This window comes from Mustela nivalis (assembly GCF_964662115.1).
Source record: "Mustela nivalis genome assembly, chromosome: 13".
NCBI classification, from domain to species: domain Eukaryota; kingdom Metazoa; phylum Chordata; class Mammalia; order Carnivora; family Mustelidae; genus Mustela; species Mustela nivalis.
This window is the reverse complement of record NC_139032.1, coordinates 65,664,869-65,691,312: the sequence shown is the minus strand read 5'-3', so window position 1 is coordinate 65,691,312 and position 26,444 is coordinate 65,664,869. Positions and strand designations below refer to the sequence as shown.

The 26,444-nt window shown below is 34.4% G+C and overlaps 1 long non-coding RNA gene across 1 annotated transcript in view; it reads right to left on the bottom strand.

Moving 5' to 3' along the window:
• Positions 1-26,444, bottom strand: part of LOC309846345 — a 187,066-nt gene that overhangs the window by 130,603 nt on the left and 30,019 nt on the right. Inside the window, exon 2 of the long non-coding RNA XR_014301857.1 lies at positions 14,787-14,832. This is a non-coding gene — a long non-coding RNA (uncharacterized lncRNA). The remainder of the gene's footprint in view (positions 1-14,786; positions 14,833-26,444) is intronic.

Sequence of the window (26,444 nt, the reverse complement as noted above, 5' to 3'; positions counted from 1 at the left end):
AAAATTTTTAAATTAATTTAAGTTTGAATTGTCACATAGCAACTAATAGCTACTTTGTTAGTACAATCTATATAATCTGCACCAATTATTCCCCTGGCTTATCAATTATAGATATGATTTTTATTGCTTTGATATATTATGGTTTAGCTCATATATATCCTTCTATTTAGCCACTATCACTTTTTTAACCACTATTACTTTTTCAAATTAAATTTTCTCTCAGTTATCTTTGTGATTTTAAAATAATGCACCAATAAAACAAGATGGGATTGGGAGGGAGACAAACCATAAGAGACTCTTAATTTCAGGAAACCGAGGGTTGCTGGAGGGGAGGGGGGGGAAAGGGATGAGGTGGTTGGGTGATGGACATTGGGGAGGGTATGTGCTATGGTGAGTGCTGTGAATTGTTTAAGACTGATGAATTCACAGTCCTGCACCGCTGAAGCAAATAATACATTATATGTTAATTAAAAAAATAATGCATCAATTCTTTACATCCTTTATTAACACAATTATAAAAAAACCTATGGAATGGTATCCCCACTTTGCCTTTTCTTAGAACTTTCTGCCTTTTCATTTTTAATCTCATCAAAGTTTATAACAATTATACTTGCTTCTGTAATTATAATTCACATTTCATTTTTTGGACCTACCAAATATTATTGACTATAAATCCTAACGATCACTGTGTTTGTCTCTCTCTCTCTCTTTTTTTTTTATACTGACCTTTATTTGATTTCTCTAGAGTTTTTAAATCAGTTTATTTTTTCCTGGAACTATTTAAATGTATTATTTTATAGTTTTTCCAAATTCCTCATTTAATCAAATCTCCTGTAAGGTTTTTGTTTCAGAGACCTCCCTGCAATAGCTTCAGTCTAGACTCATTGTTCTCTAGATATGTTGAGCAGTATTGAATTGGCCTTTCCATTTTCCTCTTTCCAGAATTCTTTACATTGCTTTCTATATCCTATGTTTCTACTTCTTTCTTTTTAATTTGAAGTGGTTTATCAAGTACCTTCCCAAGAAAGAATGGGTATGCCATAGGCAAACCTTCTAAGTCACTGCTTATTTTAAAATGTCTTCTTTTAAAGCCTGGGTGACTCTTTCAGTTGAGCATCAGACTCTTGATTGCAGCTCAGGTCATGATTCATGATCCTAACTAGGTCCTGAGATCAAGTCCTACTTTGGGCTCTGTCCTCAGTGGGGAGTCTGTTTGAGGATTCTCTCTCTTCTCCCTCTGTCCCTTCCCCCAAGTGCATGCTCTCTCTCCCTCTCTCTCTCAAATAAATAAATCTTGAAAAATAAAATATTTGAAATAAAATGTCATCTTTTTTATGGTAAAACATATACACTGAATTACAAATTTGGCTTGATATAGAATTCTGGGCCAAAAAAATTTTCCCTACAGAACACTGAAGCCATTGCTTGCTTGTAGTCTTGTGGGACTATACTTTTGGGAAGCTATGTGCTTCCCATATGTGTCCTCTCTTTTTAGGTGACCATTGGTTTTACCTGAAATATTTTAGTGTCTACTTTTTTTATACTTTTTTTTTCTGAATGATGTAGACTTTATATTAGAAGTCCTTCATTTTGGAGATGAGTATTTGGGAAGAAATAAACACTTCTTTGGGATATATATTTTTTGTTTTTGTTTGGGATGCTTTGTCCCATTTGTTTGGAATCCCCTTCACACTCAACTAGAGACCCCATTTTTTCTTGTAAGTCATGCTAGCTACATCACACCAAACTTCTTTAAAACATCCATTCATAAGCTGTGGTACTTTTTGGACATTTCATTGAGACTATGGTCAATTTCACTATATGATGTATCTATTTCTAAAGAGTACAGTCCTTTTAAAAATCTATTTCCGATAATAAAATGGTAATAACTTTTCTGAGATTATTTCAATAAATAAATATGCATACCAAAGGAAGCTAAGTTGAATTCAACATTGCTGTATACTTTAATCACCTTGTTAATTATATAGTCCACTCTTTCTTATTTTTTTCTTAGGAGTAGCACTCCTTGGGGTATGGCAATGTCTAATATTCAAAAAGGAATATAGCAATGAAAAGTATTTAAATTTTGGATCCTGGAATAATGGAATTTAGGACTTATGGGCCAAACCACGCCCTAAGCAATATTTCTCTCATACATTAAATTGAAATTCCCATCAGTTACTGAAGATATTTTATGGATATTCAGATTAATTATCTTGACTACTTAATGGTATCTGATAGTTCCTTTCTCCCATGGTTTAGCTCAGTAGGGGCTATCTCCTGTTATACCAACTCCCAAAGTGGCAATTCACTGTTAATATTCATCAGTGATTATGCAAAAGATATTTAATTATTTAACTCTTTTTAAAAAATTGCAATGTCTTCACCTTTGGACCCAGGCATATTTTCTTGAGGTGAGGTTTATAACAATTCATGATTAATAAGTGGCTCTATGCTCAAAATAATCTTAGAAAATAACCTAATTATCTTATTTGGTATTTAGTAAATAATTAGGAAATTTACCCAAAGAATAGATCTAGGCCTACTAAGTCCCAATTTTTATTTTTACTTCCTCAACTAAAATGTCCTATGATAAAGAGGACATAGGTTCTTTCATAAACTAAATGAGCAAAAGGATCCTAGAGAGGTAAGAAAATTGAGATATTTTTCTTAAGTTAGAAAATTACTCAAGTCTTGGTTTAGGAAAGAAAGGTCAATGAAGATCAACTACATCATCATTCTCCCTAAGGTATAATGTCAAGTTCTTAAAAACAGTGAGTTTAAAGTTTCTTGGGTAATTTCAAACTTCTAATGTAATATTTTTCTTCACTTATGGTAATTTATTCCAGTTATTTCTACTTCATCTCATCAGCAGCTCCAACCGATTCAAAACTGAAATGCTCTTCTAGATGTGTCTCTTTTGATTTTAGTGTCTGTCAATAGAATTTTCATAAGGTAAAAATCCTGGTGGGAAGGGAAGCACACATGACAATAATCTGATAGTCTAGCTAGATTTGAATTTGCTCAAAACAAAATCAGTGTCAACTAATTTTTCACTTGACCTGGAGGATTCTAGCAATTTATTTTCCCCTTAGGTTTGGGTCTTACTAAGATTCAACATATCAAGTATCATTTAGTTCCTTTAATTTTTATCTTGAAATTTTTCAGTATAAGGCATAAAATTAGCCCCTTATCTGAGAGGCTATATTTTCCTTAAACTCTTAGGTTCAAGTTCCCACTGAAAGGATAGATTTTTCAAAAAATGAGAAACCTAACTTGTATTCAAGAATGTGTTCTGAATGTTTAGCCTATCAAGTTTTTTCCTGTCCACCCATTTGTCACTAAACATCACTGTATTTCTATTCTTTATATTGATTAGGTTTCTTTATGTTTCATTCTGATGGCAAATAAGGCCTGACTTTTCATCTTTTCATTATTTTCTCAGTAAAGTATTCCCTTGTGATTAATTAGCTCTGAATTATGTTTGAATCTCTTTCCATGTGTATCACACTGATGGAATTTCTTTCCTGTAGGAAGCTTCTGTTGGGAAACAAGAACTGAGCTCAGAATAAAACTTCAAAATTAATTAAAATGTATGGCTTGTCTCAGGGGCAATAGCAGCATGGTATACCCAAGAAGAGTTCATTATTATAGTTTCTATTTTTCTTTTTCTAGACTGTTCATGGTCAAATAGGATTAAGAAAGATATAAATAATTCTGCCAGTTTTTAAGATACTAAAATAGATTAGTTTTCATTATAAAAAGAAATAAATAATGGCATGTTTTCCCACTTGTTTTGGAAGATGTAATTTTGTTATCCATTTAGCTGTTGTCACTTTTTTTTTCTAAAACAAAGGAAAACATTGTGATAATAGTTAGCTAATGACAAATAGTTAACTAACAAGTACCCCCAGAGTATTTTCAATAAAGTGGGGGGTAAGGAAGGGAAAAATGAAACAAGATGGGATCAGAAGGGAGACAACCATAAGAGACCCTTAATCTTAAAACACAAACTGAGGATTGCTAGGGGTGGGGAGATAGAGATAGGGTGGTTGGGTTATGGACATTGGGGAGGGTATGTGCTATGGCGAGTGCTGTGAAATGTGTAAGCCTGATGATTCACAGACCTGTACCCCTGGGGCAAATAATGCATTATATGTTAATAAAAATAATTTTTAAAAAACTAAAAAAAAAAAAGTGAATTTTTTTCACTGGAATTGTTAAAAGCAAAGTCATTGCTACCTGTGAATGTGCAGGTAGTGAGTGCAAGTGCATGTCTGTATGTGTGCTTAAAGGGCAAAACTTAACCCCATGTGTAGCCTAATCATTCACTGTCCCCCAACATATGCTGCTTTCTGGGTAGTATGATCAAGTCTCTACTGTAGTGATTCATAGATGTAAGTATGTCAGCTGTATTATATATGTGGTTCATGTGTGCTGTGGTAGGAAGAGTGTTAGGAAATACCCAGCAAGTAGATGAACAGCTTGTAAGCACTGGGAAACAGAGCCCTCAAATGTTTTAGGGCATCAATTAAGACACTATCAGAATATCAACCGCCCCCAAAAAGATGAAGTCTGAGAAATCTATTGTTAAGATGAGAGATGTGTTAATTATTGGAATTTAAAAGATATCCTTGGACTCTCATCTAGCACTTAAAGTACTACTGAAGAATTACATAAGCAGGATTATTCTATCCATAGGCACTGACTGCATTTCTATACATTTTAGAATAAATCTGGATGACTTTTTAGCTCTCCTTTTTCTTCTTTTCTTTTAAGATTTATTTGTTTGAGAGAAAAAGAGGGAGAGTGCGAGTACACCCATGCAAGGGGGAAGGACAGAGTGAGAGGGAGAGAGAATCTCAAGCTGACTCCATGCTGAGCATGGAGCCCGATGCAGGACTCAATCTCACAACCCTGAGATTAAGACCTGAGCTGAAACCAAGAGTCAGACAGTTAATCAACTGCACTACAGGCACCACTTTATCTCTACCTTTTCTACTGACCAGGGGAAGCTCCAGGACCTAAGCTCTGTAATATAGTCAGGCCCTAATCAAATTGGTCCATTAACTGTAAAGAACCCAAAAAATGGGTCTCCTCAGTGTTGTTGGTTTTTGTTGTTGTTTTCAAAAACCACCAACACAAAATGTCTGTGGCCCCAACTATATGACTGTTTTGTAAAACATGCTTTCTTTTCATTTAAAGAAATCAACTCAAAGCTATGTATATCTCAAACAAACAGAAATAAACATACATGCATATATACACTAAAATGAAAGTTAAGTGAAAAATTGTGCTTCATTTAACCTTATATAAAAGGCTATATGTTGAAGTCTTGAGACATATTGGGAGTGCTTTGTGAATAACAAGAGGATATTTGTCAGTCCACTGACCCCCTAAATTCTGGTGATGTAAGTATGAGACATTTACTGAGCAATTCGCTTGTGCTTTACCATCACTGGCAATACTATGTCCTATACTAGCTAAAGGAAAAAGTCTTTTTCTGTTTGATGTTTTTCTCGGTATGTAATGTTATGTGAGCCTCAGAGACATTGAGATGAGTGTAGTGGAATGTGATTTAATCAGCTCTCATTAAGGCCACCATTTATAAAATAAAAGTAAATTGAAAAAGTAAAAGTTAAAAGTTGCATCAAAAAAATTTGGAAATGTAGCACAGTAAATTATTAAGTGATGTGTTTAGATAATGATACTATTGCTTACTTCTTCTGGTTTCATTTTAAAATTTTAATAATACTCATGTGTCATTTTAAATATAAAAATTATTTTTAAAGCAATATTTCTTGTTGATAATAATAGAAAATATTTTTGACAATGGCAAAACATCAAAGGATGTAAAACCTCAGAGGAAAAATATTTCATGCTTCGGTTTTGAAGAGCTGAATTCTTTTTATAATAGGGTTCATTCATTTACTTGTCAAAAGTCAGTTGGAGTTAAGTTTTAAAAGGAACATGATACTACATGGAGCCATTCTTATAGAGATAGCTATTAAATATTTAATAGCATATGAAAACTGCCTTTGCAATAGGATTCTCACAGCAAGATTAATCTGAGGTTAGAGTATAATATGCCTGAACACAGTTCTTTAATAATGAAAAAATTTATTCATATTCTGATCAGAAAATCATCCTGCATGGTTACATTTGCAATGCAGGAGCTAATAGGCTGTTTTGTTATTTGGCTAAACTGCATATACTTCCATTTGAAAGTAACTTTTCTGAATTTTTGAAACTCAGTATGTCAATATGCTGAGTTCTGTTTGTTTATATGAGCTTTGAGGATGGTCAGTGTTATGGTGGTCAACAGAAAACTCTCATGTAGCATGACCCCTAGGGATTTAAGATTACAGAATTAAAGAGATTTTATTGACTTCATCTTGTTTTTAATAACCATTGATATCATGAATTTTCAAGTTCACTCTTGACTCAGTGATTCTTGTATGAAGATTTCATAAGCTAGTCTTCATGTTTCCAGTACTCCATCATACTCTCCTGACCAAATACAAGTTATATGGCTTGGGAGGAGAACGAGATGGGGGAACATGGAAAGAATGTTATCAGCAAAGGAAAAATAAATCAAGTGCTGAAACTCTATCTTTGGTTCTGAGAATAATCCCTTGAAAGTCTCCTTAAAATTTTTTTATTATTATTAATAAGCATTCTCAATTCCATAAACATCTAGGCTTTATTATGTATCTTGGACTCTGTGAACTTTCTCCCTGACCATTATTATTAGTTCAGAAAGCAAACACAGGAGTTGCATATGTCAAACACATGACCTGTGGTCACTGACAAATCAGAGGTATTTTGTTATTGTTGCTTTTTAAAGATTTTATTTATTTGACAGAGAGAGAGAAAGAGGCAGAGAGGCAGGCAGAGAGAGGGGTAAGCAGGCTCCCCACTGAGCAGGGAGCCCGACGAAGGGCTCAATCCCAGGACTCTAAGATCATGACCTGAGCTGAAGGCAGAGGTTTTACCCACTGAGCCACTCAGGTGCCCAGAATCAGAGGTTTTTTGAAGTAGTTCAGGTGTCTTGCAAGCTGAATACTGCTCATTACCTAATTCTCTATCATATAGGACTCCCAATTCTTACTATTTATATGAAAAACCCTAAATATTTTCCCAAATCCAACAAAGCTATTTTTAAAATATTATGTCTTATTCAAATCCTCTTATAAAACTTGTACTGCTCTGCCTTATTAAAAAAATATCCCAATCAACTCTAAATTCACCAACTCCCCATTTAAAGCAGAATAGCCATGGTTTAAGGGAAGAAGAAAAGAAAAGGATAAAAATTGAGGAGGGCAAGTGCTAGTTATTTTTCATTTACCTCCTTCCTCAAGAATCCATTATTTACTTTCTCTTTTCTGATGTGTGAAATGAAGACCAAGCCCTCTATAATATTACTTCATTCAGACTTCCTTTACAGTTGGCTTCAGTCCATGGAAATTATAAGTAAATATCAGAAGGTGGGAGGGGAGAGAAATTGAGATATTTCTTAGGTGCTCCCTTCCTGTGTTTGGACATTGATTGTATGTCGCTAGACCTACAGGGACTATCGGGAGGCCTCTCTGTCAAAATTCCATCTCGCTTAGTAACTTCAGTAACCCTATTTTCCCCTTTGGTTCCTTCATTCCTGGAATGGTAGTATCTTCTCTCTTACTATGAATGTCTGAATCCATCCTGATGGATCTGTGATGCTCACTCTTGAAATAAACTTCTCTTTACAGTTTCTAAAGTTGCATTTGTTTTACAAACTAAAATGTTGTGTTGCTTTTTTAGTTTTCAGTGTTATTATGAATTTTCCTAGCTTACTGTGTCTCTGTGGGTATTACTGAAGTTATTTTAGGGATCTTGGCCAGGTGCCGATTTAAATCTTACATATTTAATTTGAAAAGAGTCTTTCCCTCCACATTTAAAACCAGTGTCTGGAATGCAATTATGTCGACATCATTCCTCTACTTATGATACTTAAATGGCCTGTTGTTTCCCATAGGATAAAGCTGAATTTCTTTTACAACTGTACTTCTTCAAGTATGGTAGACAGACCTTTGGTCTTCTTAAAGATCCTTTCAAGAGATCTGGGGGGTTAAAACTATGTTCGTAGTAATGCAAAGACAGTATTCACCTGTTTTATTGCCCTGACATTTACACTGGTGGTTCAACAAAGTGGATGCTGGTGCAAACTGCTGGTGTCTTAGCATGAATCACAGCAATAGTGGCAAACTGAAGTATAATCACTGTTTTCTTCACCACAGGAGCTTGCCAAAACAACAACAGCAAAAGAGTGAATTTCACTTAAGAAGGCACATATGGAGTAGTAAAAATTATTAATTTTATTAAATTTCAACCTTTTGAGTGTATATCATTTTCTATATGATGATATGGGAAGTATATACATAAAGCAATTCTACTGTATATCAGCGTGTTGGTTGTTCAAGAAAATTACTCGTGTAAGGGTATAGGTTGTATAGTGAGCTACTGGCTTTTTTATGGAACACTTTTTTATGTGACTTTTTAATGGAACACTATTTTACTTGGATGAAAGAATAACAGAAAAACTATCATTTAATCCTGAGTAGGGCTCTCAAAAATGGCAGGTATAGTCTCAAAAAAAGAAGAATAGGCCACTTTAAGAAAAACAAGTGATAATATGTGTTTCCAATGATAAAATTTGAGTTTTCAAGGAAAAAAAAAGAATTTTGGAAAACTTGTATCCACTATAAACTTCACACTTTCCTAATAATAAAGGATTTTTATATGAGATTGATATTGTCAGTTTCTTGATCCTCTATAGTAAAATGAGTCACCATTTGAAAGATCTGCATAATGACTTAGTGAATGAATATTTTTCAAATAACCAGTACATAATATTATGAAATGATGCATGGGTAAAATGTTCATTCAAGATGCAAGACAGACAAATGTATTTTAATGTAATTATACAAAATTTGTGTGGTTTTAGAGTTCATATTTCTTTTTTTTTTTAAGATTTTTATTTATTTGTCAGAGAGAGACACAGTGTACAAGCAGGCAGAGTGGCAGGCAGAGATAGAGGAAGAAGCAGGCTCCTCACTAAGCAAGGAGCCTGATGCAAGACTTGATCCCAGGACCTGGGATTATGACCTGAGCCGAAAGCAGCCGCTTAACCGACTGAGACACCCAGGCGTTCCAAGATTTCACATTTCAACTAAATTTTATGAAGCTGCTTCTTGTTAAATTTTGTTCTTATCAAAGAATATTTACGATTATTGAAGTGTCTCTCAAAATACCCCTTCCCAAATACAGATCTGAGATCAAATTCTCTTCAAGTATTTTAAACAAAAAATGTAATAAAATGCAGAAGCATATATGAAAAGATAGTTGTTTTCTATTAAGTCATTAATTTTTAAAATTTATTTATTTATTTATTTGAGAGAGAGAGCACAAGCAGGGGGCAGAGACAGAGGGAGAAGCAGATTCCCTACTGAGCAGGGAGCCCGATGTGGGGCTTGATTTCAGGACCCTGGGATCATGACCACAACAAAAGGCAGATACTCTACCGAATCAATAATTTTAAAGAGGTTTTAAAAAGGTAAGACAATGTCATTCCTTACATTAAGTTACAGCTCTGGAAAACATAACCTTTTTTAATCTATAAAATATTTAAAATATTTTTAAATGAACTATTAACTATGTACAACTTTTGTCTTAACTTCTAACATGGTAATACTTATAAACCACCTAATCAAAAGTTGTTGGGGTTCTCAATGATTTTTAAAATTGTATAATAGTCCCAGTATTAACATGCTTGAGAAGCAAAAAAAGTTCAGATTTTATCCAGATCCATTTCTCCAACCTCATTTGCTAATACTAACCTTTATAAACCTCCAAAGTATCAGTTTTCATATTGCCTGAACAAGCAAAGTTTCCCTCTACTGCAGGCTTTAACAGATCTTCCCTTTAAGTACAACCTGGGATTGAGTATGCCAAGATTAATGTCACTGATTATAGCCGTATTCGGTTGTTAATTTGTTTTAAGTGTAGTATCTATATTTAGTTAAAATCTATGGATCTGGGCCTGTCTGGGTGGCTCAGCTGGTTAAGTGTCTGTCTTCGGCTCAGGTCATGATCCCAAGGTCTTGGGATCCAGGACCAACGATCCCGCACCAGGCTCTTAGCTGCTCTTAGGCTGCTTCCCCCTCTTCCATTCTCCCTGCTTGTATTCCTTCTTTCACTGTCTCCCTCTCTCTCTGTGTGTCAAGTAAATAAAAATAAAATCTTTGAAATAAATAAATAAAAATAAATAAAAAGTTTGCAAAAACAAATGAAAAAGGCATTTACAAATAGAACCACCACAATGCAATTTGAATGTCACATTGATGTTGTCCCTTCAATATATCTCTTATTCTCAATTTAAAAAGAAGCTTTTACAAATTTACCTACTATCATTTTTCTCAGTTTTTCATCTGTAAAATGAAGGTAATAACAGTATCCTATTGCACAGAGTTATGAAGATTAGATGAACTTATATATATACATATATATATATATATATATATATATATATATATATGACATCCTTAGAAGAGTACTTGGCTCAGAGCAAGTGTTCCATAAATAGAAGTTGCTATTATTGGCTTTAGTATTGGTTTAAGTGTTTAAAAAGGGACTACTATGGACTGAATGTTTGTGTCCTCCTCTCCACCCCAATTCAGAGCCCTAATCGCCAGTGTGATGGTATTTGGAGGTGGCGCCTTTGGGAAGTAATGAGATTTGGATGAGCTCATGAGCTCCCTGGGATGGAATTAGTCTCTTATAAGAAGAGGAAGAGACCAGAACCCTCACCCTCTATACCAGGTAAAAGTATAGCAAAAAGGTGGTTGTCTGCAAACCAGGAAGAATGTCCTACTAGATACTGAATCTGTTAGCACCTTGATATTGGACTTCCCAGCTTCCAGATTTTTGAGAAATAAATGTTTATTGCTTAAAAAATAAATAAATAAATGAAAAGAGTTTCTCAGGTCAACTAGCCATGTCTCTTAAGTAGTTCACTATCATATAAAGGATACTGCAAGAGTAAAAACAAACAAACAAACACCATAACAACTATATACAATCTATGTTAGATAAGATAAGGATACTAGATTGGCTCCAGCCAGTCTTTTTCTAATGGAAAAAGGAGACATGAGGGTGGCAAATGCAGCATTATTTTGCTCATAATACGTTTTTGCCTATTTATATCTTTATAATTTAACTGATAATAATTTAACTATTTTATAATTTAACAGATACAAATTAATATTTGAAAATATAGAAACTGTAAAGATGTAATGAAAATTTCACCAATTCTACCACCTATTAAATAATAACTAACTTTAAACATATTTACCTTGAGTCTTTATTTATTTATTAAGATTTATTTACTTGTTTTAGGGAGAGAGAGAGAGAGAGAGATATGTACATGCATGAGTGGGGTGGAGGGAGGGCAGAGGAAAAGGGAAAAAGAATCTCAACTAGACTCCACTCTGAGTGTGGAGCCCCACCTGGGGCTCAATTCCATGACCCTGAGATCATGTCTGAGCTGAAATTAAGAGCCTGATGCTTAACCAACTGAGCCACCCAGGAGCCCCTTCTTTATATGTCTTTAAACGTAATAAACTATCATTTATTCATTTAGCTCATTATTTTGACATAAGTTTATACATAAGGGAGAGTTTCAAAAATACTACAGAGAATTTCTTTATGTTTCACTCAGAATCCCCTAATACTGACATCTTACATAACTTTGGTACAATAATCAAAACAATGAAATTAATATTGTTATGATGCTATGAAGTAAACTACAGACTTTATTCAGATGTCATCAGCTTTCCACTAATGTCATATTTTGGTTTTGGGATTCTATCTAAGATACATTGTATTTAGTTGTTATTTCTTCTTGATCTTTTACGGTTTGTAGCATGCTTCAATCCTGTCTTTCATAACCTTGACACATTTGAAGAGCATTGATCAAATATGTTGATAAATGGCCCTCTATTTGGTTTTGGTTTTTATCTAAAGTTTTATCATAATTAGATTGAGGTTACTAGTTATTAAGAAGAATATCACAGATTTAACAAAATCAAAAGTATTCCCTTTAAACAATTCTGAAACTGGATTTTCTCAAGATACTGTGTCATACATTTTTCCCCATGTGAATGACAATTTTCACGGGCATTACATTTTCATTTGCAATAATTATAGGGAAGTATTAAATAGATTATGTATACACTGATAATAAGCTAGTACAATAAGATGGTGTGATGTAGATAATATAAAAAACAGCAGTTAAAAATAATCAAGATGTCTAATATCATGAGCGATCATTAATTAGGTAGACAGAATTTGAGATGGGCTTTGCAAGGTAGAAGAAATTGCTAACTAGGGAGACTGAAACTTTATGTGTCAGGCAAAGAAAGTGAGTTGGAAACATCCTGGGAGAAAGGATATAAAATACCATGAAGATGATATAAAGAGATTATCCAGCTGATTTTCAAAATCTTTCATAAATATCTTATTATATTCTAAAAAATAACTATGAAGAAGCCGCCATTATCTATTTTCATTAATGAAATTGAGGCACAAAGGTGTGGAAAGATCTCTTACTAGATCACCCTCTGTAAACATGACATGAAGAATCAAATTCAGATGATTTGGATTTCTAGTTTTATTTTTCCATCACTTTTTTCAGGTTCTTTAATATTAGTTTGGTATAAGTTGGAGATGTAATAAAAAAATCATTTCATGTAAATCATGTCTTCTCTCATTTTGAATTCTTATTTTGCTTTATCTTATAGACCGCTGAGAGAAACTTTTTTCTTTTCAGAAATCATATTTTAAGACTTGAATATCTATGAATATTTCCTCTCTGTTGCCTTCATATGTAAGATAGCATTGGAGTCAGCAAGAATTCTTGGATTAACTATTTTTCATCAAAATTCAACAGAAATAGCTCTTATGGACTCAGTATTACTGGGAAGTCTGACATAAGCTTGATAATAATTATTATTTTTAGGAAATGTGGTCAGACAAGAAAACATAAAACATTAAAAAAATTGGTTTGAGGGATGCCCAGGTGGCTCAGTTGGGGAAGCAGCTGCCTTCGGCTCAAGTCATGATCCCAGCGTCCTGGGATCAAGTCCCACATCGGGCTCCCTGCTCAGCAGGAAGCCTGTGTCTTCCTCTGCCTCTGCCTGCCACTCTGTCTGCTTGTGCTCGCTCTCTCTCTGATAAATAAATAAATAAATAAATCTTTGAAAAACATTGATGTGATATGTATTGTTTTCGCATAATTTTAATAGTCAATATAGGCAAATTTTTCATAAAACTATATACACCCATTTGTTTGTTTGCTTATTTATTTTCTCTCACACCCACTGTCATCCTTTTGTCTATTTCTTCCTCATGTCTATCCATAAATAATCCCTATTGTTAGTTTCTTGTGTATCCTTCCAACATTTTTATACACATATATGTATATGTGTATTATATTGTATATGGAAACAAATACGTATTTTTATTCAACAGAAATGGAGTCCAGGATTTATACTGTTCTGTAGCTAGCTTTTTTCATGTAAAATAAATATTAGAGATCTTTTCACATGAATTTCCTATTATTATTTTTACAACTGTATAGTATATTATATTACATGCAGAATTTATTGTATATTCACTCATGGAAAAACATTTTGTGATCACATATATTAGGATAAAGGCTCGAATAGTTATTAACCGTTGTGTTCATCTAAATGAATGTTCAGTGGGACAATGAAAAATTGCATGGAACATGAGCCAATTCTTCCATGTACAGGAATATTCTGTCTTTTGCATCTGTCTGACATCTTTGGACCCTGATCACAAAATGCCATTAATATACCACAACCACTGTGAAAAATAATAAATCCTCTAAAGATTTACAAAATAATTCTAGAGGAAGTTGTTATCCTAGCTGAGAACCATTCTGTTACAGAGTAACTACTGCTAAGATTTCTATCCCATTAATTTTTAACAGTATATTTTAAAAAATGGCCTAAGACGAGTTACAAAGAATGATTTTGGTTTGTATCTAACTACGTTTTGATGGCTAGTCTTGTCCAACAGTTGAGTGGCCTTTTGCCAATGCCATATCCATGGCGAGAATGTGAGAAAAGAAAGTTGTGAGTTAGCTAGAATTCTTCAAGATAGTACTTCTGGAGTTGGAGCAATGCAGTTTAAGGTTGGCTGAAAACTGTGCCTTCTGGATTACATTCTGAGATTGATTTAGAGGAATAAGAAGTTAAGCTAAAAGACTTCGGACACTCATATGTTACTATTTTTAATCAGATATTCCCCTAAATCTCTATAAAAACCCTGAGAAAAACTGAAAAAAAAAGTTACAATTACAAGGCACTTCCTGGGCTGCTATTTCAAATCATCATTTGCTTTTATACATATATTTTTGGGGGAACTAAAAGGCTTGAAGATTTTTGGGTTGTTGTCATTCTTTCACTCACATTTCACACTGATTCTAAGAAATAAAAGGATGTGTTATATTAACTTTGCTTGTGTTGAGTGACATAGATTATAGTTTCTATAACTAAGCACAGCCCAATTAAAGTCATGCATTCAGTGCTAAAATGTGGCATTAAATCAAACATTCGACATTTTAATTCATATTTTAGTACTTTCAGGTGGTTGTATAAAAACATTAGTCATTGTAAGCTGTTCACTGTGCTCAATGATATAAGATCACATGTCATTGTACTTACCTCTGGAAATAACATCCATTCTGCCTATTGTTCTCACTACAGTTCTCTGAAAAACAGAAATTCAGGGTAAGTTAATTTCACATCACCTCCTCATGTCCTAAAATATTTCTTCTTTTAAGGTAAAGATATATAAGTAAATATATTCTCTTTATGAAATCAGTGATTTTATAAAGTTCAATGAACCAAATAATCCTTGAGTTATTTTGTAAACTAGCCATCTTTTAATTATAAATATATATACATTTTACAAACCTTGCTTTTAAGGGACGTTGGTATTTTATATTGGGTTCATTTTCTAGCACCCTATTGCAAATGTTAATTCTTTATATATTATAAACCTTAGTATGTCTCTGCTAATTACTAACTGAGGAAATTTAGTCACATTATTAAAACTTTTTAAACTTCTATTTCCTCATCTGTAATGTAAAAATACAGATTAATGAGAGTAATCATTATGATACACATATTTTTCTTTTTGGTACATACAAGCCGTTGGTAAATGGTATCTTTTATAATCAACCACTTTTCTTTTATAAGATAGCTTTTTTCCTAATGCCAGCCATAATGATTCCTCTATTCCCACTTCATTCAGTAATTATCAGTTGATGTCTTCCTATCTCCAGGCAGAAAATGAATCTATTAAAATAAAACTCATGGATTAGGGGTGTGAATGAAGCATAATGCAATTGGGAATTTTTGTCTAAATTACTGAAGAATTAGCACATCTTTTATATACTTAAAATATTAGAGAGATTGACAATACAGACTATCTCCTGAGGAGATGATGAAAATCTTCTAAACACCTAAGGCTTGTGAAGTGAACTCTAACCTGGCCACCATTAGAGAAGAAAGTCTAAAACAGCCATGTGGATAAACACAGAAGAATAAGTTGAAAAAAAAAAAAAAAGAAAAAGAAAGCTGTTTGAATGAAAATGCATAATCCAGTTAGATCTTTCTTTGCTTAATGGCTAGTAATGAGAAAAAATACAGTCTTCCATGACATCTATAAAATGCTTTGGATGAAGTAAAGAGATCATTAATTTGAAGATCCAAAGAAAGCACACACGTTCCCAAAAACTAAAGGATCCAAAAATGTATATGTCTTTTTGGTATAATAAATAATGCAATACTAAGATATTATATTAACATTAACATACTATCTCCTGAGTCACATCAAAAAGAGGCCTATGTGCAGGGATGGGAAAAATCGCTGCAGCCCTTTTTGTAGACTACCACAATGGAATACCACACATACCCACCAAATTCTCCACTAAAATAGAAGATGTCAAGTACTGATGAGGATGAAGAACAACTGGAACTCTTATTTATATACCTCTAGGAAGAATGTAAGAAGCTAGAACAACTATTTTGGTAAATGTCAGACATTATGTACTACAATTGGATGTATTACTGAAAATTCCATTTCCAGTTATATATCCAATATAAATGCACATAAAACAATTTTATCTAAAAGAAATTAAAATATTCACAGCAGCATCATTCACAGTATAAAAAAACTGAAAACATCACAAGTTTTTTTTATTAACAATAGATTTTTAAAAATTGCGGTGTGTTCACACAGTGAAATATATATTGTATATATATTTGTATATATATAATACAAATGTATATTGTATTATGTATATATACAAATGTATATTGTATACAAATATACAATTTGATTTGTATACAATATACATTTGTATATATACATAATACAAATGTATATTGAGGGCCAGTGCCCCATGAGAGCTATGTGGAAAGTCAACAGAGCCCTTTACTCAAAGGTCCCCTCTACTTGCTTGATTTACTATTTTGCTGTCATGATCTAAAATTCTTAATAATTTTTTAATAAGGGTCTCTGCAAATTATGTCACTGGCCATTTGTACAGCAATGACAACAAATGATAAGCAAATAGAGGAAAAGATATGTATGAATATCCCTGGCAAAATATCACATAAAAGAATGCATATTTCATGATTTTAATCATATGAAGTACAACAGACAGAATGAATTAATTTTGTTAGAAATCAGAAGAGGGTTTAGTAGCTAAAATTGGATCACAAAGAAACTTGGGTACTGCTGAATCATATTTCATAATGTGGGTCTCATTTATACATGTGTGTTCAGTTTGTGAAATGTATTGATCCATACTCTTAATGTCTGTTTACATTGTTTTAGGTATATATACACTTCAATAGACAAATTAAGCAAAGATCAATGGAATATTGATGTGTGGAAATAAGTAAAGTTGAAGGAGGAAGAGAAGGAGGAGAAGGAGAAAGAAACAAAACAGAAAACGTTCTACAAAACTCAAATACAACACAATGAGAAGCCAGTCATTTTTTCTTACATTCTTCTCTCTCATTATGGTATAGTGCTTTCAGACTACATCTTTAGTTTACCTCCCTTAGCTTTTATCTCATAATGATACTCAGGATTGTGCTTTCACAAAAACACAGCTCTTTGTTTTGTATCTTTAATGTTAAATCAATAACTTGCATACAATACAATTCACTCATTTGTACAATTCAGTACATTTTGACAAATGTACATAGTTGCGGAACCACCATCACAATCAGAGTGTTGAACATGCCCACCACCCCAAAGAATTCCTCCAAGCTCCTTTGAAGGCAATCTACTTCTATCACTTGATCCTGAAGCAACCACCAATTTGTCTTCTATTACCATATTTTTTTGCCTTTTAGTGAATATAAAATAAGTGGGGTAATATTGTAGGTTGGCTTCTGAATCTGGCTTCTTTAACACAGCATAAAGCTTTTGAGATTCACCCATGTTGTTATACATATCAGGACTTTCTTTTCTCTTTTAATTGCTGAAGAGTATTTCACTGTAAGGGTGTACCACAATTTCTTTATCCATTCACTAGCTTGTGGGCATTCTGGTTGTTACTACTTTTTGGTAATTATGAATAAAGCTGATATAAACATTAGTGTCCAAATTTAGTGTGGAAATGTGTTTTCATTTTCTTTTGGTGAATATCTGGGAGAGTGATTGCTAGGTTATATAATAAGTGTATACTCAACGAAACTGCCAAGGTATGATTCAAAGTGGTCACACCATTCTGTAACCAGAGCAGCAACGTACAAGAGGAAGAAGTTGCTCCACAATCTCTATATTTGTTATTGTTAATGTGTTGATTTTAGTAACTTTAGTTGGTATGTAGTAGTTTTCTATGATTTTAATTTGCATTTATCTAATGACAAATGCATTTATACATCTTTCAATGTGTTATTTATATATTTTCATGGGCAAAGTTTCTTCTCAAGGTTTTTCCTAGATTTAAAAATTCAGATGGTTTGTCTTCTCATTTTTATTTATAAGATTTTTTTATATCCTCTGGATATGAGACCTCTATCAAATATGTCTTTTGCAAATATTGCCTCCCAGTTTGTGGTTCAGCTTTTCATTTCTTAAGTGTCTTTTAAGCAGGGGGAAAAAAAGGTTTACTACTGGTGATGTTCAATTTATTACTTTCTTCTTTTATAACTCATATTTAAGGATGTCTAAGTAATTTTTCCCTACCACAAAGATACAAAGATTTTTTCCTATATTCTCTTTTTTTAATTTAAAAATTGATTTATTTGGGGCACCTGGGTGGCTCAGTGAGTTAAGCCTCTGCTTTCGGCTCAGGTCATGATCCCAGGGTCCTGGGATCGAGCCCCGCATCGGGCTCTCTGCTCAGCAGGGAGCCTGCTTCCCTTCCTCTCTCTCTGCTGCCTCTCTGCCTACTTATGATCTCTGTCTGTCAAATAAATAAAATCTTAAAAAAAATTAAAAAATAATAAAAATTGATTTATTTGAGAAAGAGAGAGCATGAGCAGGGGCAAGGGCAGAAGGGGGGGGAGAGGGGAAACCGACTCCCTACTGAGTGTGGAGCCTGACACAGATGGTAGGGGAGTGGGGTTGATCTCAGGACCTTGAGATCATGACCTGAACCAAAATCAAGAGTGGGACACTTAAATGACTGAGTCATCCCAGTGCCCCTCCTAAATTTTCTTTGAAACGTTTTATAGTTTTAAGTTCTTATATTAGGCCTATAATCTACGTCAAGCTACTTTTTATATATCATATGAGATAAGATTTGAGGTTCATTTATTTATTTTCAGATGAACATCCAGTTATTTTAGCACCATTTCTTGGGAAGATGATCATTGGCATGTTTGAGGAAAATCAGTTTGCCAGCCAGCCTCTGTCCCTGGCGCTTCAGCCCCATACAATCTCATGGCTCTTTCATTCTTCCATTATGGACCTAAATATGTCTCTCTTCTTCATTACTCTGCCCTATAAATTCTTATTACCTCTTCTTCCTTGAATTCTGGTCTCTGAGTTCTCACAGAAATGTGACTGACATATTCCTTTTGGATTCTTCCTCCCTGCCTTATCACCTCCAGCCAGTAATCGGAAGGTGATCTTAAACCCACCTCATTTAGGGGCGCCTGGGTGGCTCACTCAGCTAAGCATCTGTCTTCAGCTCTGGTCATGATCCCAGGGTCCTGGAATCCAGTTCTACCTCTGGCTGCTTGCTCAGCAGGGAGCCTGTTTCTCTCTCTGCTTCTCCCCCTGCTCCTGCTCTCTGATAAATAAATAAATAACCCCCCAAAGGAACAAAACAAACAAAAACCCCACTTCATTTGTTTCCCTTCTATTTGAGTTCACAATCTTGTGCTACCTGTTTTCCAGTGTCTGAAAAAATGATTTCATATATTTTTCCATTTTTCCTGTTGTTTAAAGATCAATGGCAATTATTTCTGCAGTTAAATTATTGGTAAAAGTTCAAGTCTAGCAGTCATATATTTTAAAAGAAGCGGGCACCTGGGTGGCTCAGTGGGTTAAGCCGCTGCCTTCGGCTCAGGTCATGATCTCAGGGTCCTAGGATCGAGTCCCGCATCGGGCTCTCTGCTTGGCAGGGGGCCTGCTTCCTTCTCTCTCTCTCTGCCTGCCTCTCAGTGTACTTGTGATTTCTCTCTGTCAAATAAATAAATAAAATCTTTAAAAGAAAACAAAACAACAAGCAACGAATTTACAACTTATTTTAAAAATTCTCAGTTGGGTCTAGAAGACCTTGAGTTCTTATTAGAAATTAGTTGTTTTGTTGGTTTATTATAAATTAAAATAAATTGTTTCAGTTTATTTTTGTCTTTAAATTCTGGCTCAGGTATCTAAGTGGCACTAGTCAATCCTTAATCCAGGTCTCCAAAATATGGGTAGTTAGTTGACAGCATGTATCTGAGGTAGGAAGTACTGTTGAACAAAGTTTGAGTAACAGAAACTTAATGAGAAGGATAAAGCAATGTTCTATTTCTTGTTTTTACTGATCTGCATAAATTTTAGGCCCAAGATGGTTCAATTTCTCTTCATTTCAATAGAAGTAATTTAGTACCTTATTATGTTTCTTGTATAATAAAGTTTCTTATAAATCGAATGATACATGTATGGAATGAAGTGATTTCTCCTGGTTGCTCTGTAGGTCTTAATTGTAACAATCGGTTTCACCAGTTGTCACTGACAAGATCTTTTATTAAAGGGATTAAAATGTTCCTTTTCTCAGAACCGATTCAATACACATGGTCTCAAAATTTCATACATTCTAAATAAGTCTGGAAGGCTGTTTTGTCACTGCTTTCCTTGTTTCCCTTTCAGAATATATGATTCATGAGTACTGGATGGACTCCTTTTATTTAAGACTTAAAAGTGTTAGGCTTACCTGAACATTTAAATTAGCAACAGATTAGTAACACAGATAGCTGTGCATGCTGTATGTAAAAAGAAATATTCTGAAAGCAGTATTTATATATATATAAGAATAAATTCTAGTCAGTAATTAAATGTGGCAAGGTATAAGACACAAATAAGCTGATTTAGGAGTAGTCCAAAAAGACTCATGTGATTATTTCCAGACTTCCTCACTCCAAATCTTGCAAGTACTGTCCCTGGATCCCTCTACCTCCTTCTGAAACACTACGGGGTTCCTCTGTATTATCTGTCCCTTAATAAAGCACATTAATAAAACTTAGTATGCATGACTACAAATATGTCCCTTGTTATCTCTGGTGAACAGGATATAAAAACAACTTACTCCAAGGTAGTTCCTAATCTTGTTTCTCGGGAAAAAGTTCCTACTTTTTGTATACGTATTTTAGCATTCAAATTGCGCTCTTTAGTTTCTAAACATTGCAAGGTCTGGGGTATAAAATAGTATACAGTATTTCCTGCCAACTGAAGTTTTCTATAATGACTTCAAAATAAATAATTCATCTTAGAATATCCTCCATCAACTAAAATGTTTGCTATGAGCTAAATGTTTTGTCCCCCCAAAATTGATATTTTGAAACCCTAATGCAATGTGCTGGTATTCAAAGTGGGCCAATGAGAAGTAATTAGAGTTAAGTAAGATCATTAGGGTGGGCCCTCACCTTATTGTTCCCTTACAAAGAAGAGATACCTGAGAGTGTGCCCTCTCTATGGCTCACTCATGCCTTCTCTCTTTCTCTCCCCCACAACCTCTTTGCTCACCATCCTCTCTCTCTGCCAAGTATAGACACAGTGAGAAGAGAGCCATCTGCAGGTCTAGTAGAAAGTTCTTACCACAAGCTGATCATGAGACTTAGCCTTTAGAACTGTGAGAAAGTAAATTTTTGTTAAGTCACCCAATCTATGGTACCTTGTTATGGCAGTCCAAGCTTACAAATACAAAGTGTATGATATAATTTAAAGGAAAAGAACAGCTTATAGGTCTATCTATATGGCATGATCACAATGTTATTTAAAATATATTTATATACATACAAGCTTATTTTATGTGAATGCCTCTACATGAAAAATATAGTGAGATTATAGGTGTGATTTTTATTTTTTTATTTTTACTTTCGCTATTGTTCACATTGTCTACAATACAAAAAAGTCTGCAAACATTTTGAAATACAATTTTCTCACCTACCATATCAACCCTCTTCCCAATGCTGTCTTCTCTTGCTCACACGGAAATAGTAAGCAGAGTCAAGACCTGGGGCTTACTCTGGGCTTTCACTTCCTCTGTTACCACTCAGGCATTCTCAAATCCATCTCATTCTTTCTGTTCCCAATAATAATGCCTCAGTCTGGTCCTCACTTTCTTTTTCTTTTTTCCCGTGATTGGCCTCCTCACTTGGTATCTTACACACCTCCCAAATTCATTCTTTACAATGCAGCCATAGTGACTAACTTTTCTAAAACATAAATCTGAGCTTTTTTATTCTCTTGCTTTAATTTCCTTTAAAGTCTTCCCATTCATCTACAAATTTAAAAAACAAAAATTTAGGGACGCCTGGGTGGCTCAGTTGGTTAAGCAGCTGCCTTCGGCTCAGGTCATGATCCCAGCATCCTGGGATCGAGTCCCACATCGGGCTCCTTGCTCTGCAGGGAGCCTGCTTCTCCCTCTGACTCTGCCTTCCACTCTGTCTGCCTGTGCTCGCTCTCACTCTCTCTCTCTTACAAATAAATAAATAAAATCTTTAAAAAACAAAAATTTAGTTAGTCATGGTTTATATACTGCATTCAAACAAATTCCCGAGGAGGAAGGGTCTGTTTGTTGTGATTTCTTCACTGGAATGACAGCAAGTTCATTCCTGTGACATAGGGAAGAAGCCATGGGTATGGGTAAATGTCAGCCTTAGGCAGTGAGCTCACTGCAGACTGTTCTGGCACACTAATGATCTTTTTTTCCCCGCCTTAAGAGAGGTAGGTCAAGGAAATTACAAAATGTTTAATGACTGACTGATTATCTGCATAGGATAATCTATGTAAGATTATGATCAATATATATACCAGGGATCTTTAAAAAAATCTAGCTGAAAAGCACAAACATAATAAATAAAAGACAGGTATTTCAAGAACTAAGAAGATACCATTTTTCTAAAATTTTCAAAAGTTCACTTATTTTATTCAAAAATTATGTGTGGAGTACTTTCTATTTACCAGAGACTCAGGTCATAGGGACGAGAATATTAGTTAGAAAGAGCACTAGGCAGACATTGTAACATGTAGAGCTTTAAATAATTAATACCACTCTGCACAATAAACTGCTATATGATAATAGCAAGTTTAGCAAATCCTAATTATCTCAAGTTGCTGAGTTAGGAAAAAAGACTATTCTGCACACCATTTATCATAATTGCCTACCTGGTCTAGGTATAAGCATTTTGCAACATACTGTTCAGGTTGCAAATTCTCCTGATTTCAGAGAGTGCAGTAGGGGAGAAAACTGTTTCACCAATGATGATTGAAAAGATAGCACACAAGGAGAGCGTAAATGTGGGGGAGTGGGTTACACTTGTAATGTGTTTTATTCATTAAGCTTTAGTTGATTTCTAAGGAAGGAGGCTTTCCCCAGCTATAGAGACCTTAGATGTTAACTAGACTCTCAGATTCCTGGGGAGGGTAAACCCTAGGAAAGAGAAGAAAAGATGGAAACAATAATTGTGCAAAATTAACTCGTCAAGAGGCTTTAAATCCTAGTTGCTTTTGGTTTTGTTAACTGTTTCCTTTGCTGTGCAAAAACTTTGATCTTGATGAAGTCCCAGTAGTTCATTTTTGCCTTGTTTCCTTTGCCTTTGGCAATGTTTCTTGGAAGAAGTTGCTGCAGCTGAGGTCGAAGAGGTTGCTGCCTGTGTTCTCAAGGATTTTGATGGATTCCTTTCTCACACTGGGGTCCTTCATTCATTTGAGTCTATTTTCGTGTGTTCTGTAAGGAAATGGTACAGTTTCATTTTTCTACATGTGGCTGTCCAAGTTTTTCAGCACCATTTATTGAAGAGACTGTCTTTTTTCCATTGGACATTCTTTCCTGTTTTGTCAAAGATAAGTTGACCATAGAGTTGAGGGTCTATTTCTGGCTTGCCAATCTGCTCCTTTGATCTATGTGTCTATTTTTGTGCCAGTACCATACTGTCTTGAAGTTGACAGCTTTGTAATAGATCTTGAAGTCTGGAATTGTGATGCCACCAATTTTGGCTTTCTTTTCTATTTCCTCTGGCTACTTGGGGTCTTTCCTGATCTCCACATAAATTTAGGATATTTAGGATAATTTCCACATAAGTTTCCACATAAATTTTAGGATTAATTGTTCCATTTCTTTGAAAAATAATTGATGGGATATTGATAGGGATTGCATTAAATGCGTAGATAGCATAGACTTTATGCTTTAGGTAGCATAGACATTTTCACAGTATTTGTTCTTCCAATCCATGAGCATGGAACATTTTTCCATTTCTTTATGTCTTCCTCCATTTCTTTCATGAGTACTTTGTAGTTTTCTGAGTACAGATTCTTTGCCTCTTTGGTTAGGTTTATTCCTAGGTATCTTATGGTTTGGGGTGCAATTGTAAATGGGACTGACTCCTTAATTTCTCTTTCTTCTGTCTTGCTATTGGTGTATAGAAATGCAACTGATTTCTGTGCATTGATTGTATATCCTAACACTTTATTATTTATTTATCTTTGAGTTCTAACAGTTCTGGAGTGCCGTCTTTTGGGTTTTCCACATAAAGTATCATATCTGCAAAGAGAGAATTTGACTTCTTTGCTGATTCAGATGGCTTTTATTTCATTTTGTTGTCTGATTGTTGAGGCTAGGACTTCTAGTACTATGTTGAATAGCAGTGGTGATAGTGGACAACCCTGCCGTGTTCCTGACCTTAGGGGAAAACCTCTCAGTTTTTTTTTTTTTTTAATTTAAAAAAAATTTTTTTATTTTTTCAGCTTAACAGTATTCATTATTTTTGCACCACACCCAGTGCTCCATGCAATCCGTGCCCTCTCCAAAACCTCTCAGTTTTTCTCCATTGAGAATGATATTCACTGTGGGTTTTTCATATATGGCCTTGATGATATTGAGGGGTGTACCCTCTCTCTTTACAGTCTGAAGACCTTTGATCAGGAAAGGATGCTATACTTTGTCAAATGCTTTTTCAGCATCTATTGAGAGTATCATATGTTCTTGTTTTTTCTTTTATTAATGTATTATATTACATTGACTGATTTGCAGATGTTGAACCAACCTTGTAGCCCAGGAATAAATTGCACTTGGTCGTGGTGAATAATCCTTTTAATGTACTGTTGGATCCTGTTGGATAGTATTTTGGTGAGAATTTTCAAATCTGTGTTCATCAAGGATATTGGTCTGTAATTCTCTTTTTTGATGGGATCCTTGTCTGATTTGGGGATCAAGGTGATGCTGGCCTCATAAAATGATTTTGGAAGTTTTCCTTCCATTTCCATTTATAGAACAGTATCAGGAAAATAGGTATTGGTAGAATTCCCCCTGGAAGCCGTCTGGCTCTGGTCTTTTGTTTGTTTGGAGATTTTTGATGACTGTTTCAATCTCATTACTGGTTATGGGTCTGTTCAGGTTTTCTATTTCTTCCTGGTTCAGTTGTGGTAGTTTATACGTCTGTAGGAATGCATCCATTTCTTCCAGATTGTCAAATTTGTTTGTGTAGAGTTGCTCATACTATGTTCTTATAATTGTTTGTGTTTCTTTGGTGTTGGTTGTGATCTCTCCTCTTTCATTCATGATTTTATTTATTTGGGTCCTTTTTCTTTTCTTTTTGATAAGTCTGGCCAGGGGTTTATCAATCTTATTAATTCTTTCAAAGAACCAGCTCCTAGTTTCCTTGATTTGTTCTATTGGTTTTTTTGGTTTCTTTTTCATAGATTTCTGCTCTGATCTTTATAATTTCTCTTGTCCTGCTGGATTTAGGCTTTCTTTCTTGTTCTTTCTCCAGCTCTTTTAGGTGTAGGGTTAGGTTGTGTATTTGAGACCTTTCTTATTTCTTGAGAAAGGCTTGTACTGCTATATATTTTCCTCTAAGGACTGCCTTTGCTGTGTCCCACAGATTTTGAACCATTGTGTTTTATCATTTGTTTCCATGAATTTTTTCAATTCTTCTTTAATTTCCTGGTTGACCCATTCATTCTTTAGAAGGATGCTGTTTAGTCTCCATGTATTTGGGTTCTTTCCAAATTTCCTCTTATGACTGAGTTCTAGCTTCAGAGCATTGTGGTCTGAAAATATGCAGGGAGTGATCCCAATCTTTTGATAATGGTTGAGACCTGACTAAGGACCCAGGATGTGATCTCTTCTGGAGAATGTTCCATGTGCACTAAAGAAGAATGTGTATTCTGTTGCTTTGGGATGAAATGTTCTGAATATACCTGTGATGTCCATCTGGTCGAGTGTGTCATTTAAAGCCTTTATTTCCTTGTTGATCATTTGCTTGGATGATCTGTCCATTTCATTGAGGGAGGTGTTCAAGTCCCCTACTATTATTGTATTATTGTCGATGTGTTACTTTGATTTTGTAATTAATTGGTTTATATAGTTGGCTGCTCCCATGTTAGGGGCATAGATATTTAAAATTGTTAGATCTTCCATTGGACAGACCCTTTGAGTATGATAGTGTCCTTCCTCATCTCTTATTATAGTCTTTGGCTTAAAATCTAATTGATCTGATATAAGTATTGCCACCCCAGCTTTCTCTTGATGCCATTAGCATGATAAATTGTTTTCCACCCCCTTACTTTAAATCTGGAGGTGTCTTTGGGTCTAAAATGAGTTTCTTGTAGGCAATATATAGATTTTTTTTTAATCCATTCTG